We start from the raw sequence: 15,788 nt of genomic DNA on the forward strand, positions 1-15,788 counted from the left end.
CCGTTTATCGCTTGTAGAGGTAGTTGGTTGCAAGTTGCTGAGTTATCTCACTCTTAAATACTGGATGAATAAAGTCGGAATTCATGCGTCCCGGACTAAGCTTAATTTTTTTCTTTTTTTTTTTAGCCCTGGACCTTTGGTATACAGGCTGTTTTTACCCTCACATCGGGTGTTGCCGACAGTAAGGGAAATTCATACAAAGTTTCGTAGAAATCGGTGCATTCTTTTAAGAGGAGATGTGGAACATGCAAATACACACAAACATACATACATCCGTTTTTATTAAATGTATGGATTTATTATGTGTCACATGACATATTTCAACTATCTCGTCGTATATTATCTGGAAATCTTACGGATGAGATGGTAACATTTCAAGTAAATTATTTGGTGGAAATGAATTGAAGTCTGGCAGCATACAGCCAAAGGTTTCCCAATCCTGTACAGAAACCTGGATGTCGTAAGTCGTGAGGCCAGCTTGACTATAACACCAAAATGCAGCTGGTTCCGCAACACCAGACATTGAAGGAACGGGAAAAGACAGTGTTTGTCAATCATCTAGCAGTTTTGGTACAATGTGATGGTGTTCTTCGTTACAACTTGACCAAGATACAACATTTGGATGAATTTGCAGGGAAGAATTATCAGGATAATGCAAGGACTAAATTTCACCAGTCTAACCCAGAAGTTTGTTACTGCTCACAGTATTGTTTTACGGGCCTGTGAAATGTTACGAAGCAAAGGCAACGCTTCCCGAACTAGAGAAGACAGTCCATCATGACTACAGCATAGTGGTGGGCAGGAAATCGCGTATCTGTTAGAAATCACAGTGATTGAGAAGTCACAGATATCACAATAATAACTTTACAAAATCTAACTGCGATTTCAGTCACAGTTAGCAGTCGCAAGCAGCATTTCACATTCAGCGCCGTGAGCTATCTCTTGGCCGAATTCCGTACTGCTTTCTGCGATATCCGTGACAAGTCGCAACTAAGAGTCGCAAGTAGCAACTAAAAAGCGCAGTTAGCAGTGCCATCTGTTGGGTAAAGTTCATACTATGCTATTCGCTACCGAGTCAAACTGCAATTTCTGTGACAAATCGCAACTAAGAGTCGCAAGTAGCAACTAAAAAGCGCAGTTAACATTCTTTTCGTAGTGCCATCTGTTGACCGACGTACGTACTTCGTTACGAGAGCCTTGTGCCTCACGAGATCGACGTGCTGTGTGTGACTGTGTGCAAAATACTGAATATGAAGGGCTTATTTCAATAGTGGTACAAGTCCACTTTTGTTCATTTTGAGATACAGAGTCTGAGTGCTGAAAAATCTGCAGTTGAGATACCAGAAATATTCAAGCATATGGCTTCTTGCTAGAGATGAACCTTTATTTATGTTTGGATCATTAATTTCAGAAGCATTATAGACAGAAAAGTGGAGATAATGGACTTGTACCACTATTGAAATAAGCCCTTCATATTATATGACGACATGCACATTCAGCGTCAGTTATGGTTGGTCAAACACAGCTGTAACTCTGAATGTATTATATTAATAAGAAGCAACATGGCCTTTTTCTCCTGAAAATATCAAGTAACGTAACAAATGTGTTTGATTCTGCTTCCAATATGACAGTTTTGGTTAATACTCCACATGCCTACAGGACTTTGCAATGTTAACACAGCAGAACTCAAGACACCTGTATAAGTGTAGTGAAATAAAAACAGTATTATTGTGTCATATGAATGCCTCACTTTTGTTTCGACATAGTTCAAGACTCGGGAGAAAAGTTTTACATCTGGTGTTCTACATGGCAACTTCAGACAAGACCTTTTTGCCGACACTACTACCACCCACATAAGTAAGCTTTTCCTGTGTTACTTTCAAGTAATACACTTAAGCTATTCCTGATTTAACTGTAAGATCTGTACTTCCCACTTCCGTATCAACAGCCTCAAAATGCATATTGTAGACTTCGGGATATGTTACAGGTCAGTGTCACACCAAGATTGTGGAGAAAGAGGGGGGGGGGGGGCGGCATGTCACTCTCCAACAAGTGCTTACCAATAAATATGTGGCGGAAAATTACGGGTACAGGACGGCTTAACATGTGGAAAATGAGATTTTCATTATTCGCTCACTGTATTTAACATTTATTATTCCTTTAAAATCGCACAACAACTTCAATAAAACACAGTTTAATCACTCATCTGCACACTTATTTCGCAATAATGTCACTTTTAAACTGCAAATCCTCTAAGAGCTCTCTTGAATCTTCACGAGTCTCTCCCTACAGCCTTGATGCGGATAGATACGTACAGCAACCAGAACTGTCTCTGCAAAATCACAAGGATTATTAAACAATTTATGCTGTCACTAATTACAAGCAATATAATTGGCAGAGTAGATTGCTAATATTTGCTGTAATGAAAGCCACTCAATGGGGTATATTTCACATTTGCAACAACGATCTCACGTAAGTAATTAAGTCCATCGAAACACTTAGAAACTAACCTCTCGTCTGACGAAAACAGTCTAAAGACGCAGTGGCAATTTCTCCAGATCTGCTGACAATGATATTTTGAGTTATCTCTTTACTGAGTGACTGAAATGTAGTTCGGGTACCTGAGAACATAACAATATGTTAGAATTAATTTTCTAAACACGAACTATTACGGTACTGTATGGCTACTTACATATTAATTACACTATTAATATTTTCACAGTTGTTTCTTTAATACAAGATTAAAGCCAACGGAAGAACAAACGTAAAACATATTTACCAATGACAGGTTTGTTGAGATGCAATTTTTGTGTGGACAGATGTAGCTTTTTCATACGGTGGTAAGTCGCAGAAATCGCAGGAGTCAGACATCGCAGAAGTAGCAGAAATCGCAGAAGTAGCAGAAGTAGCAGAAATCGCAGAAGTAGCAGAAGTAGCAGAAATCGCAGAAGTCACAGAAGTAGCAGAAGTCACAGAAATCGCGGAAGTAGCAGAAATCGCAGAAATAGCAGTGGCGGAGGGATACGCGACTTAGGTTCCTTAACTGAGACTCTTAACTGCGACAAATCACAGTTAAGAATAACAGATACTGAAAAGTAGCATTCACAGAAATCACTGATATCGGAAAATCGCAGTTTAGCCCATCACTATTACAGCAGCAGCTGACCGCTACACGGTGCCACGCCAAACAGCGTGCGTAATTACAACCCCATTTAACAGGACTGCAAGCAGTCTCACGCTCCACCGTGACCGCACAGGTTAGTCTCTTTTCACAAAGACCAGTACGTTGTCTTCCGTCGATGCCCGCACATCGGCGGCACGGTTTACGATGCGGGTCAAGAGAACGAGGTCTGGGCCAACGAGGAGTTGTATCGCTTGCTTGGGATCGCGTGCTCTGTTCGCACGAAAGCAAATTCAGTCGGGTTAGGAGAGGGTGGGAACACGTAATGAACCAAGGATCGCTGTGTAAAATGATCGTTTCGGTGGACCTGCTGCTATAGTTTGGGAAGCCATTAAGTTGCCTGGTCGTCCAGGACTCCAAATTTCTGAACATAGTGCGCTCACCAATCAACATTGCTGCCTTTCCCATTTGTGTCTTTCAGGGCTGCATTCCGTCCTGATTTAATTATTATGTGCTACAATGCGTGGTTGCACAGAACAACACAGGTGGAGGAGCATTTGGACCGAGAGGACACTCGGCGAATGGACTGGCCCGAGTGGTGTGCGCTGGAGAGACGTACTGCATCACGTCCAGCAGTCGTCAAACGTGCTGATGGACAGATGAAACGCCCTAGCACAATATCTTACTAACCATGCGTCCAGCATGGGAAAACGCTGCAGAGAATGCATAACAGTGTGATCATACATCCAATTAAGTACCACGTTGCACCTTTTGATGTTAAAGAGGACCTTAAAAAGGCACATGGTTTTCATTTTATCCTGACAGCATACATAATGATAATAAGAAAACCGCATCAAACCTTAAAGTGCTCTTTGGTTCTACGATCCCTGTGGCACCCTCGCAAATTTCCCCTCGCAACACCGTCTAGAGGATATTTCCACCTGTGAGACGGTACCCTGATTTCGCTAACTACCCTCGGCTGCACCTCGTGCGACCCAGCCCCAACGCCTTCGTCTGTTTTCGACCCGTCAGTAAAGCAGAGTGTCTCCTGCACATTGCCGTGTTTCGTTCTTCCACTGATCCCTACTTCAAATCGTCACAATGAAAGTCTATTCAAACAGATATATGTTATTGTGTCGTCAGTAGGCATTTGCCTGATAATTCCTATATTTATCACATTTCCTATATGCACAGTTATAACCCACAGATGTAATGGGGACACCTTCAGAGCCGGCCGAAGTGGCCGAGCGGTTCTAGGCGCTACAGTCTGGACCCGTGTGACCGCTACGGTTCCAGGTTCTAATCCTGCTTCGGGCATGGATCTGTGTGATGTTCTTAGGTTAGTTAGGTTTAAGTAGTTCTAAGCTCTAGGGGACTGATGACCACACTAGTTAAGTCCCATAGTGCTCAGAGCCATTTGAACCATTTTTTTGACATCTTCAGCATGGTATATGTACGTTACGACTAAGCAGGCCAGTCTCTGTACCTTGCCATAAATTATCGTAGGTCTGATTATAGTGGCGAATATCCAGTGCATACGCTTACTTTTGGGGTTTAGACTCATTTTTTTCCACAGGCTTTTCTAGTGACCATAAGAGTACCTTTCAGATAGAAACATATGTTCCGTATGTGAGGGGTCCATGATGGTTTCGCTACCAATCTTACACCTAGAGACGTCACTGTCTCCTGTACAGGTGGAGTTTCATCGTAAAGCATAGGATTCCTGTACTTGTGCTGGACATGCTTCCTCGTAAATGCTACTGCCACATTTTCCTTGGGACTGATCATTAAATCCTGATTCCCGCTCCAGATTTACACATTGTTCAGTGCACGTCGTTTCACTGTCAAAATAGTAGCAAATTTGCCAAGTATTACTATGACTAAGTCGTCTGCGTATCCTTGGAAAAATTAGCCTCTAGTACTTTGCTCTTCAATGAATTCATTCATCACCACTTCTACGGTAGTGGGAACAAACGCCCCCCCCCCCCCCCCACCCCAACCTTGCACATATCCTCTGGAGGTGTTGATCACCATGTTTCCATTCATCATGCTGGCTTCTAATTTTCTTCTGCTCAACATGGATTTAATCTACCTTCATATCGTTGTTTCAGTGATATACTCCTCTGTAGCTCTAACAGTGGATCAAAAATCGCATTGATAGAACGATAGTTGGAGCCAGACGCATGGAACATTCCATTCCGTAAATTGTTAGGGAATTCAGTATTCCGAAGTTCAAAGTGTGAAGAGTGTGCCAAGAATACCACATTCCAGGTATTACCAGACACCACTAACAACGCATTGGCTAACGGTCTTCACGAGAGCAGTGGCTTTTGCGTAGAGTTGTCAGTGCCAATTGACAAGCAAAGCTGCGTGAAATAACTACAGGAATCAATGCGGGAAATGCTACAAACGTGTACGTTAGAGCAGTGTGGCGAAATCTGGCGTTTATGGGCTATAGCTGCAGACGAGTCACGCGAGTGCCTTTGCTAACAGCACATCATCTCAATCGCCTCTCCTGGGCTCGTGACCATATCGGTTAGATCTTAGACGACTGAAAAACCGTGGCCGGGTCAGATGGGTTCTTGTTTCAGTTGGCGCAGATCTCACGAAGCCACGGAACCAAGTTGTCAACAGGACACGGTGCAAGCTGGTGGCTGTTCCATAATGGTGTGGGCTGTTTTTACATGGAATGGATTTGGCCCTTTAGCTCAACTGAACCGATCATTGACTGGAGATGGTTATGTTCCTCTACTTTGAGACTTTTTCCGCTGTTCATGGACTTCATGTACCCAAATAACGATGGAAATTTTATGGATGACAATGCGGCATATCACCGGTTTACTGTAATTAGTGATTGGTTTGAACAACATTCTGGACAGTACGACCGAATGATCTTGCCATCCAGATCTCCCGACATGAATATCACCGAACATTTATCGGACGTAATCGAGAGGTCAATTCGAGCAGAAAATTCAGCACCAGCCACACTTTCGGAGTCATGGATATAAAGGCAGCATGGCTCAGATTTTCTGCTTGGAAGTAACAACGACTTTTTGAGGCCATGCCACATTCTGTTGCTGTAGATCACCAGGCAAAAGGGGGGTCCGACGAGATATCCTGTTACTTTTGTCACCTCAGTGTATGTGTCTTTAATGCGTTGGTCACCATTGCATTCTACATCCTCATGCCACAGATCATTGCTGGTTCTTCCGTCTTTTAGGGCAGGTTCCCACCCGAAGGACAACAAAATGTTCCCTCCGTCCTCTTTGACAAGCCCGTTGTCAGAACGAGAGTGATTTCTTTTACTGTAAGTCTTCGGCTGCCATTGGTGATGACTTATTCACAGTTAATGCGTGGGTGGATTCAGATCCACGGTTTCGGATGGTTTGATTACTATTTAAGAATGCTGCCTGTAGAGCGTGTATTAGTTAGTAGACGGAGGTTAAGACAGACGAAAAGGCCGCTGCACAACATTGGATTCAAGGTTACTTCAAAAGGTACCATCTTACACTTCGAACTCCATAGAAATGCAATGCAGGTAGGAGTACTGGGTTCAGTAAGCTCCAGACTGATAGATCTTTTAAAAATTTGAAGCAGCTGATAAAGGAGAAAAAGTTTCTTGTTCAATACATCTATAACGTGAATAGAAAGGAATATCTTCTATTCAAAACAAGATACCAAAGTTTAAAATTCGCAAAGGAAAATCGCCTATTTGAGTGCGTTGCAGCAGCAGAAAGACAAAACAGTCACAACTGCCTGTGCGATGATTACTGTCGATTATTTGATATCACGAGCCATGATGTGTCCTCGAATGTGGGTGAAACCTACACTCTTCAAAGATGCCCCAGAAAAATCCCCCCCCCCATTTTATGATCTCAGACATACTCTAATTTCTTCTCGTACTGGTTAAAGCACTTTAACGACTATGCCAAACTAACAAAAGATACCCTGTCCTCTCGATAATCGACAATTACATGTCACAATGCAGTCTTCAAGCAGCTGTCAGTTGTCCAGATCATCACATAATTTTGTTATCTCTACCACCACACGCCACTCATAAACAATAGCCCCTTGACCGAAGATATTTTCAATAATTAAAAACGGCATCTGCACCTTAAGCTGACAAATGGATGTATACCCACCCCCATGGACTACAATTACGCCGAGACATCTGACATTTCATAATGCCTAGAACGAGCTACCACCCTGCATTAGTCGAAGAATTCCTTCCGTGCAAAAGGCGTATACCAGTTCAATTCCGATCTACATCTACATCCATACTCAGAAAGCCACCTGACGGTGTGTGGCGGAGGGTACTTTGAGTACCTCTATTGGTTCTCCCTTCTATTCCAGTCTCGTATTGTTCGTGGAAAGAAAGATTGTCGGTATGCCTCTGGGTGGGTTCTCATCTCTCTGATTTTATCCTCATGGTCTCTTTGCAAGATATATGTAGGAGGGAGCAAAATACTGCTTGACTCCTCGATGAAGGTATAGTCTCGAAACTTCAACAAAAACCCGTACCGAGCTACTGAGTATCTCTCCTGAAGAGTCTTCCACTGGAGTTTATCTACCGTTTCCGTAACGCTTTCGCGATTACTAAATGATCCTGTAACGAAACTCGCAGTTCTCCGTTGGATCTTCTCTATCTCTTCTATCAACCCTATCTGGTATGCGTCCCACACTGGTGAGCAATATTCAAGCAGTGGGCGAACATGTGTTCTGTAACCTACTTCCTTTGTTTTCGGATTGCATTTCCATAGGATTCTTCCAAAGAATGTCAGTTTGGCATCTGCATTACCGACGATCAACTTTACATGATAATTACATTTTAAATCCGATATGTTCCCCGAAGAGTTTCTTCCATTTAATGTAACTGATCGACCGCAGGAAGGTTGGAGCCAGGTTGATAGAGAAACAGACGAATTCCTACCTCAAGAGGTAGAATTTATCAGAACAATGACAGATTGACAATTCATACAGTACAGCACCTCCCATGGTGACTCAGGTAGAAAATCTTCATTTGTGGTAAGTGAGAACACACCAGAAACAGCGGCGTCTCCAGCAGAAATCTTGCTTCATCGAAAGCTGAACAAACAATAAAGAAGAGGCAACAAGCCAGATGATCAAAAGTCGTGGCAGCTTCTCCATGCCAAAATTGTGTTTTGAAGGGAAATACCGAGGAAAAGCATGTACCTATTGGAACCAAGATAACATCATGCTAAATGCCTAATACTGGTCACGCATCCTCTTCGATAAAGAACACAGCTTATGTGGAGGCATCCAGTTCCAGATGGGATAGGTATGCTGCATCTGAAGAGGCAGCAGATATGTCGGCTGTTTTGTCCTGGATGTGACGAGCATTGTGAGGAGCCAGTGCATTAAGTGTGAGAGATGATGGCACGAATAATGGTCTTCACTTAAGGATGGTTTTGCGTTCGCTTCGGACATTTGCGTACATTTAAGCGCAGGTGGATGAAAAAGTGAGCATTTCCCTTTTTTTCTTTTCTAGAAAGAATAGGCAATCTTGGTTGCAAAATGGTTTTTTATTTGTTTAATCTGTGACGCATTTCACTCTCACAGAAGCATCATCATCAATCTGTGGGAAAAAAGTATCCTGAGTACTAATTTATGAGCTAGGAATCAACTGCGAAGCTATAGTGTCAGTAAATAAAGCAAATGGGAGACCATGACCCGAGTTGTGAAAAAAACATAACACAACACAAACTCACAGTTTAAAAGCACTCGAGGGCCACTGGTGAGAATACAGAAAGTCCAATTAGTCACCAAAATTGGCACGTCATCCAATAAAATATACAGGACACATCCACCTACATGAGAAACCGCAATGTATAGGGCACATCCACCTACATAAGAAACGACGTAAATATAGGCGGAGATAAAGGAACAAATACCGGCGGCCAAGAGACCTTGCCTGACAGATCGTGTGAGAAATACAAGGACTAAAATTGTACAGGAGTATCTTGCCAGTGTTTACGCGTAGTAGTTGACACAACGCAGGGAATGTTTACAACGTAGACCAGGTTTATAAAGCATCTTTATGGCACATGTTTGTGGCTCCTAGTACAGAGCAGAACCTAATCTAGTTTGGGGGGGGGGGGGGGGCAGGTCAAGCCGAGATGTCTACTCCTGGCAACAATTCAGGGGGGGGTGCCAAATTCATATTCTTGAAGAAAAGAAAAATCTTGTTTCACGAAGTGCCTAGCATCCAGCACACGTTGGTCTAACGAGTATTCATATGATTTTGAAACTCATCCCTGTTGGTTTTGAACATTTTTAACACATTCTAAGTTGATTTCTGAACGAATCATAAGCTGCTTTTGGAGTGCGTGCATAGTGTACATAATTTCTCTATCAGGGGAATCCCTGTCGCATCAAGAAATAAGTAACTGTCTGACACACACAGTGGTTACGGTTACTACAAGCCACACCACAAGCTGGGAAACGGTGCCAAATTTCTAGTAGTTTACTGTCGAGTTGAGATTTTCACAAATGTTTTATTCGTATCTTACTGAAACTAGCAGTACGGCAATAAACAGCCTTTAAACACGCCGCTAACGGCAATCAAGTAATTTATAGCAATACAACAATTAAAAAATTTTAAAGAACATTAGCAAACAGGCTACTAAAGTAAATACAGAACTTTGTTAATATAGTACGGTGAGGCAGTGAAGCTACCAACACCGCCATTAAAAAAATTAAACATGTCTCAGCAAACACACGATTAATGGCAATAAAAGGAATTTGAAAACTTAGCAGAATTTGTAAAAATTTTAAACAAAAGTGCCCTGGAATATCATTAGAACATAACAGATATGACAGACCTGTGTAAGGCAGCCACAAATCACCCACTCGGGGATGCTCAGGCAAGACAGAATACTGACCAATTTAAATACGACCGTAAACACAATTGCCACACTCAGGATGGTCACTGCACCGACATTTAGCCAGCGAAAACGTGTTATAAGATGGCTTAACTTGCTGACGGAATTAAAGCTAACCTCATGCAAGGAAACATTACACCACACAGTCCTGACTGAGTGACCACATGATCAACCAACAAGATGCATGAATTTACTCATAACCCACGACAGAATAGCGAAACAATTAAACTGCCAAAACTACACCTCCCATCGGACAGTAACGAGAGGAGAAGGAAAGATCACTGTATTCAATTTCACCGGTGCCAGGGACAGGAAACCCGGTCGCCGGAGGCCACAAGGCAGAAGAGACGCTGGTTACACAAAATTATTACTTAATGATTAAACCTTCCACGAACTTAACTTGCAATTATGCTCGAACAGGCAGTACACGACCTCCGATGGCAAGGATCCACACATCCGACCCCGCACGCGTCGCCAGCGTACCCAATACGCCACGGTCACGTGACAACACGCTCTCTCTCCGGAGGTCACGTCTTATCTGCAACGTTGACGGGTAGTGGACGCTCCTTCATGTTAGGTGTCTCCTTTTAAACTCCAGTGTTCAAACGGAGGATTTAAAGAAGCTTGTTAACGTCCCACCAAGGCGAAATGGACAGCAACTACTCTTGGGGCGATTCTGTATACAACCAACACGCTGGGAGCTCTTCCGTCAACTCGACCCGCTCGTTACACACAAACGACATACATCACGTGGCGATTCTGTACAACCGACCAAGCCTGCTTCGCGCTGGAGAGCCACACTGCCCTCCTGTGTCCACCACACTCTCTGCGCGCAACGCTCCTACTTCCGCGCCACCATACGAGGTTACAACCGGTCAAAGATCTCACTTCCTCCATAGCAGATTCCCGGAAGCAAAAACGCAGATATCGATAGCAGAGGGAAAAGACAACCAAGCAGTCACTTAATGGCAGACAACATATCAAACAAACATGTCAGGGGAAGAAAAGGAAAGCCAATGCAATCTAAACAAGGTGTAGCACGAGTCGATACAAGGCTCACTGTCCTTGGTTAGCAGTTGCTTATGTTCTATCCTCGGAACAGCGCGAAAAACGCGTTGTACGAACACGTAATAACACCTACCCGGAGAATAAACGCGGGATAACTAAACCGGTGATTCTGGCAGAGTTAGAGTACCTGTACTTAACCGGACAATAAATGGTAGGAATACTTACAGAATTAGTGACGACGAGATTTTTGTTAGGACGAGGAAGGAGAAGAAAAAGAGTCAACGCACAAATTATGTGGAAGAATATGACGACTCCAAATTTATATAATAATTTCGTACTGCTATTACTCTTTTTATCTCATGCTTGAGAAACTGGAGCATATGAATGAAATGTGAAACTATTTCCCAACGTTAGACTTTTTGCTTGTAATAGGCCTAATAGGAATTTCATATTGTTACTTCGTGAATTGTAGTCTGTCGTTTTATTTACGCAAATGAGGTAGATAAAAATGACCATATTGTGCCAAAAAAGTGTCGCTAATATGGTGTGTGCTACAGTTGCTGCAATATTAGAAAGATCTCTTTAGTTTCATCTAGCACACAGTCACAAAATAGACGTAATCCTATTCCTATTAAGAAGTGTTTCAGTATTAGACAACGAGATTTTGATTTTCATACAGCAAAACGTTTGACGAACTTTGATGAGGTAACAGAGACTTTCGCATAAAGGAAAGCTCGCCATGTAGAGCTGTAGTAAGATTAGAAAGAAAAAATACTAGGAAAAAAGGATTGAAGAAATGTGATCTGGCTTGTCTCTTGTCTTTACAGGTTTTATGTCTCCTACATTTAATTCTATGTCACACAAAAAAGAAAGTTATTAGTTAACAGGCAATGAAGGATGCTAATTGTCTGAAGATGTCGTATTCTCCTGGCCAGAAATAATACCACCCAGTTTTAAATGATAGATATTTCAAGGGGTGGATGTCAGACCGGCTGACTGTGAGTAGAAGAGGCACCACAGGATATTTTAATATCAAATGTCCTGAATATAGGTTTGATGTTTGCCATTACTAAATATACACGTCTGAATTCCACGAAGCGAACAACAGTCACAGCTATAAAAGAATTCTGCGTGAAGAGGCGTGGCACTACATTTCGTACACCTAAGACCAAAAAACATTACAGACTTCCTCGAAAACGTTACGTTTTACATGTCAACCACTTCAGAAAGATGTGCGCTAAAAAACGAAGATATTTTCGAACGTTTTTCCTTTAAATTTTTGATGTCCTATCTCAAACGCTCGAGTGGGAATGGGGCGAGGGGAAGCCACTATCAAATTTTCGGCCAGGTTCGAAAATATCGTGGATCCGGGGCTCCTACAGTGCTATGGATTTTACTTACAGAGTTATGATAAGCAGATCCATTACACAACATAAAAACAAGGAAGAACAGCTAAACGATATCAACGCATAACCAGAGACACGTCAGCATTGACATCTGTGTAAAAAGTAACGTTATAGCCTCGAAGCAACCGTGGTTATGAAAGGTCAATTATTGGTTGAGCAGGCCTGGGCACTTAAAATGACCCTTTTTGAAATTTCAAACACTTCGAAGTTGTTCATCGTCTTGCCTTTCAGTACAACAAGCAAAATATCGAGGTCACTTATGGATGTTGCACCAAGGGAGACTAGTTTCTCAGTCGTCCTTCCTAGTTAAAAGATGCTTATTGAAACGGACTATAAAGGACCTCCGCTTTGGACGATAAAGTGTGTGTCACAAAGACTTAATTTTGTGTACTCCCGATCTCGAGAAGACTTGGGTTTCTCATTATGGTGAAGCAGGAACTGTGTTCCCACATTTATAGAGAACACAATTTGTACCTTAGTATTCCTAAACAGTTGTGCCAAGTCAAAACGAAAGGGACCCCAGAAGGCGATAACTAAACGCACATCAGTGCCAACCGTGTGTGGTTGTAAACTTGTGGCCTTCATTTCCGTTCGTTCTGGTATTCTTTACACAAACAGCAGACCAAAGACGCACTAAAATAATTTTCGTGACCTATATACCAAAGGTTGCTAATTTCTTCTTCATTAGACTCCACGGTAAGGGGAACTTCAAACATTCGAGCAAATGCCGACATAGAAAACGCTTCACTTATACTGGCTTGGGTGGGCTGATGTACCGTGTGTCTCTGAAGAGCTAGTGGTAGCATCCCTACAAATATCTTAACATGCCTGATCATAAACCAATTGGAGGGATCAATCTAAGTAACATAGCATACCCCGATGATCCACGGCTTCTTGGGTAAAAAGCAATTTAGGGTGAAAACTGTTAAATTCGAGTAGAAGGACATCAATATTCACTTCTTGGCCTTCGAAAACGGTCTATATGTTATCGACATACCCTCTATAAAAAATAATCTTGGAGTTAGAAGCATTTTAACAGGAAAAATACCAGTTCTCGATATTGCTTACGAATACATCGACGAGAAAGGCTGGGAGACAGCTCCCCATGGCCGGGCCGTCGGCTTGCTTATAAATATTATTATCAGGTGAAAAATAGTTATGTAAATTAAGTCAAGAGATTCCAGAATGAGATTTGCACTCTGCAGCGGAGTGTGCGTCGATATGAAACTTCCTGGCAGATTAAAACTGTGTGCCGGACGCAGACTCAAACTCCGGACCACTGCCTTTGGCGGGCAAGTGCTCTACCTATCTGACAGGAAGTTTCATATCACCGCACACTCCGCTGCAGAGTGAAAAATCTCATTCTGAAAACACTTCCCAGGCTGTGGCTAAGCCATGTTCCGCGATATACTTTCTTCTAGGAGTGCTAATTCAGCAAGGTTCGCAGAAGAGCTTCTGTGAAGTTTGGAAGGTAGGAGATAATGGCGGTAGTAAAGGTGTAAGGACAGGGCATGAGGCGTGCTTAAGTAGCTCAGATGGTAGAGTACTTGCCCGTGAAAGGCAAAGGTTCCCGAGTTCGAGTCTCGATCCAGCACGCAGTTTTAATCGGCCAGGCAGTTTCAACTCAGGAGGTTGCTATATCATTAGAAGGAAGATAGTGTGAATGTTATCTTTTCGTATTTTTTAAAAGTTATTAGGTCTAAAACTTTGCTTCTGCCGTTTTGCAATAGACGGCAGTAGCGGCAAGTGGGGTTCAGGTGGTTGGTCATAGCTGTAATACAGTAAGCTTAGGCATCTGTAAACATAATGCCCTAAAATATTAGTCGATTTGTGATTGCATCATAAGGTTATTCCCGATTACGTACGTCAACTTACGTACCCATTTCTCGCCACTTAGTGGAAGTTTTAATTTTCTGCTTTAACATGAAGAAATTTGAGGCTGTGGCTCTTAAAAATCTGGGTAAGACCAATGTTGAACGAACGTTTGGTGGAAGAACGTGCAGAGAATGTTTTCAACGCCTTAAGAACGGTGATTTTGATGTCGAAGACTGGCATGGCGCATGAAGGCAGGACGTTTTCGTAGCTACTGAAACAGACGAAGACAGGACATCATTATCGAAAGCAATTGATGCGTTCGAGGGCAACACTGAATCACTAACGGCCACAATACAGCGATAGACACGTATAGGTAATTTTGCAGCAGGTCAGTGCTTGACCCCATATGGCAAAACCCGTCAAAATATACATGTAAAAGTTGAAATGACAAGTACTATCCCTCCTGCCGTATTCTCCATAAGCTGCGCTCTCTGACTACCACCTTTTTCGATCAGTGGCATACAGTATGGCTGACCAGCACTTCCGATCATATGATCGATTCGTGGATCCCCACAAAAGACGCCCACTTCTTTCGCCACGGAATTCATAAGCTATTCGAAAGATGGGAGAATGTAGTGTCCAACGATGGAAATACTGTGAATCATAATTTTTTTGTAAGTTTTTCACAACAAAGCTCCGAACTTTGAGAAGAAACGGCGGAAGCAAAGTTGTAGACCAAGTAGTTCGAAGTATTACCTTCCTGCTGCTAATGGTTTCGGAAAACGGCGATTTTATGTTAATAAAATATAGACAAAAATACTCACATCTTCGTATTGATTATAACCCAGACATTTATGTTCATTTCTTAACTGCTCACTCATATGTATATTTCCCCTAGTGTCGTCAGAGCCAATTTTTGACTCTGCAGCGGAAAGAGCACTGATGTTGAACTTCGCTTAACTTCCTCCATCGCCTCATCTCTTAAAACTGTGCAGCGTGAAAACTTCAGGAGTGCTAATCCCATAAGTTTAGCAGGAGAACTGCGAAGTTGGGGAGGTAGGATATTAGGTACTTGAGGAAGTACAGCTGTGAGGACGGGTAGTGGGTCGTCTTGGGTAGAGTACTTGCCCACGAAAGGCAGAGCTTCGGTGTCCGAGTCCCATTGATGCACACGGTTTTTTATCTCCCACGAAGTTTCTCCCAGTGTTTTTGGTTCTTAGTGTTGTTATCAAGCTTGGTAGAGGATATAAGGGGAGTGAGCAGCGGCTAATGTTGAGTGATCACCGTGATGAACACGAAGATGGCGGCTACTCGCGTGATACAGCGTTTGAAAGGTGTCTCATGCAGTGTCCTCATTTGGCTAGTTAGTTGAATCGTGCGATATCCACATCTGTGGAGAATTTGGGTGTGACAGAGGCCCGATGTTGGACGGCGTGGCAACTTGAGGGCTGGCCTACTCGTCGCCAAGGTTACTGTCGATCGCGTCTCAAATTCACATCACCATGCACGTGCCGGTGTGTTAGGCATACGAGAAAA

This window comes from Schistocerca cancellata, chromosome 8, assembly GCF_023864275.1.
Source record: "Schistocerca cancellata isolate TAMUIC-IGC-003103 chromosome 8, iqSchCanc2.1, whole genome shotgun sequence".
NCBI classification, from domain to species: Eukaryota; Metazoa; Arthropoda; class Insecta; order Orthoptera; family Acrididae; genus Schistocerca; species Schistocerca cancellata.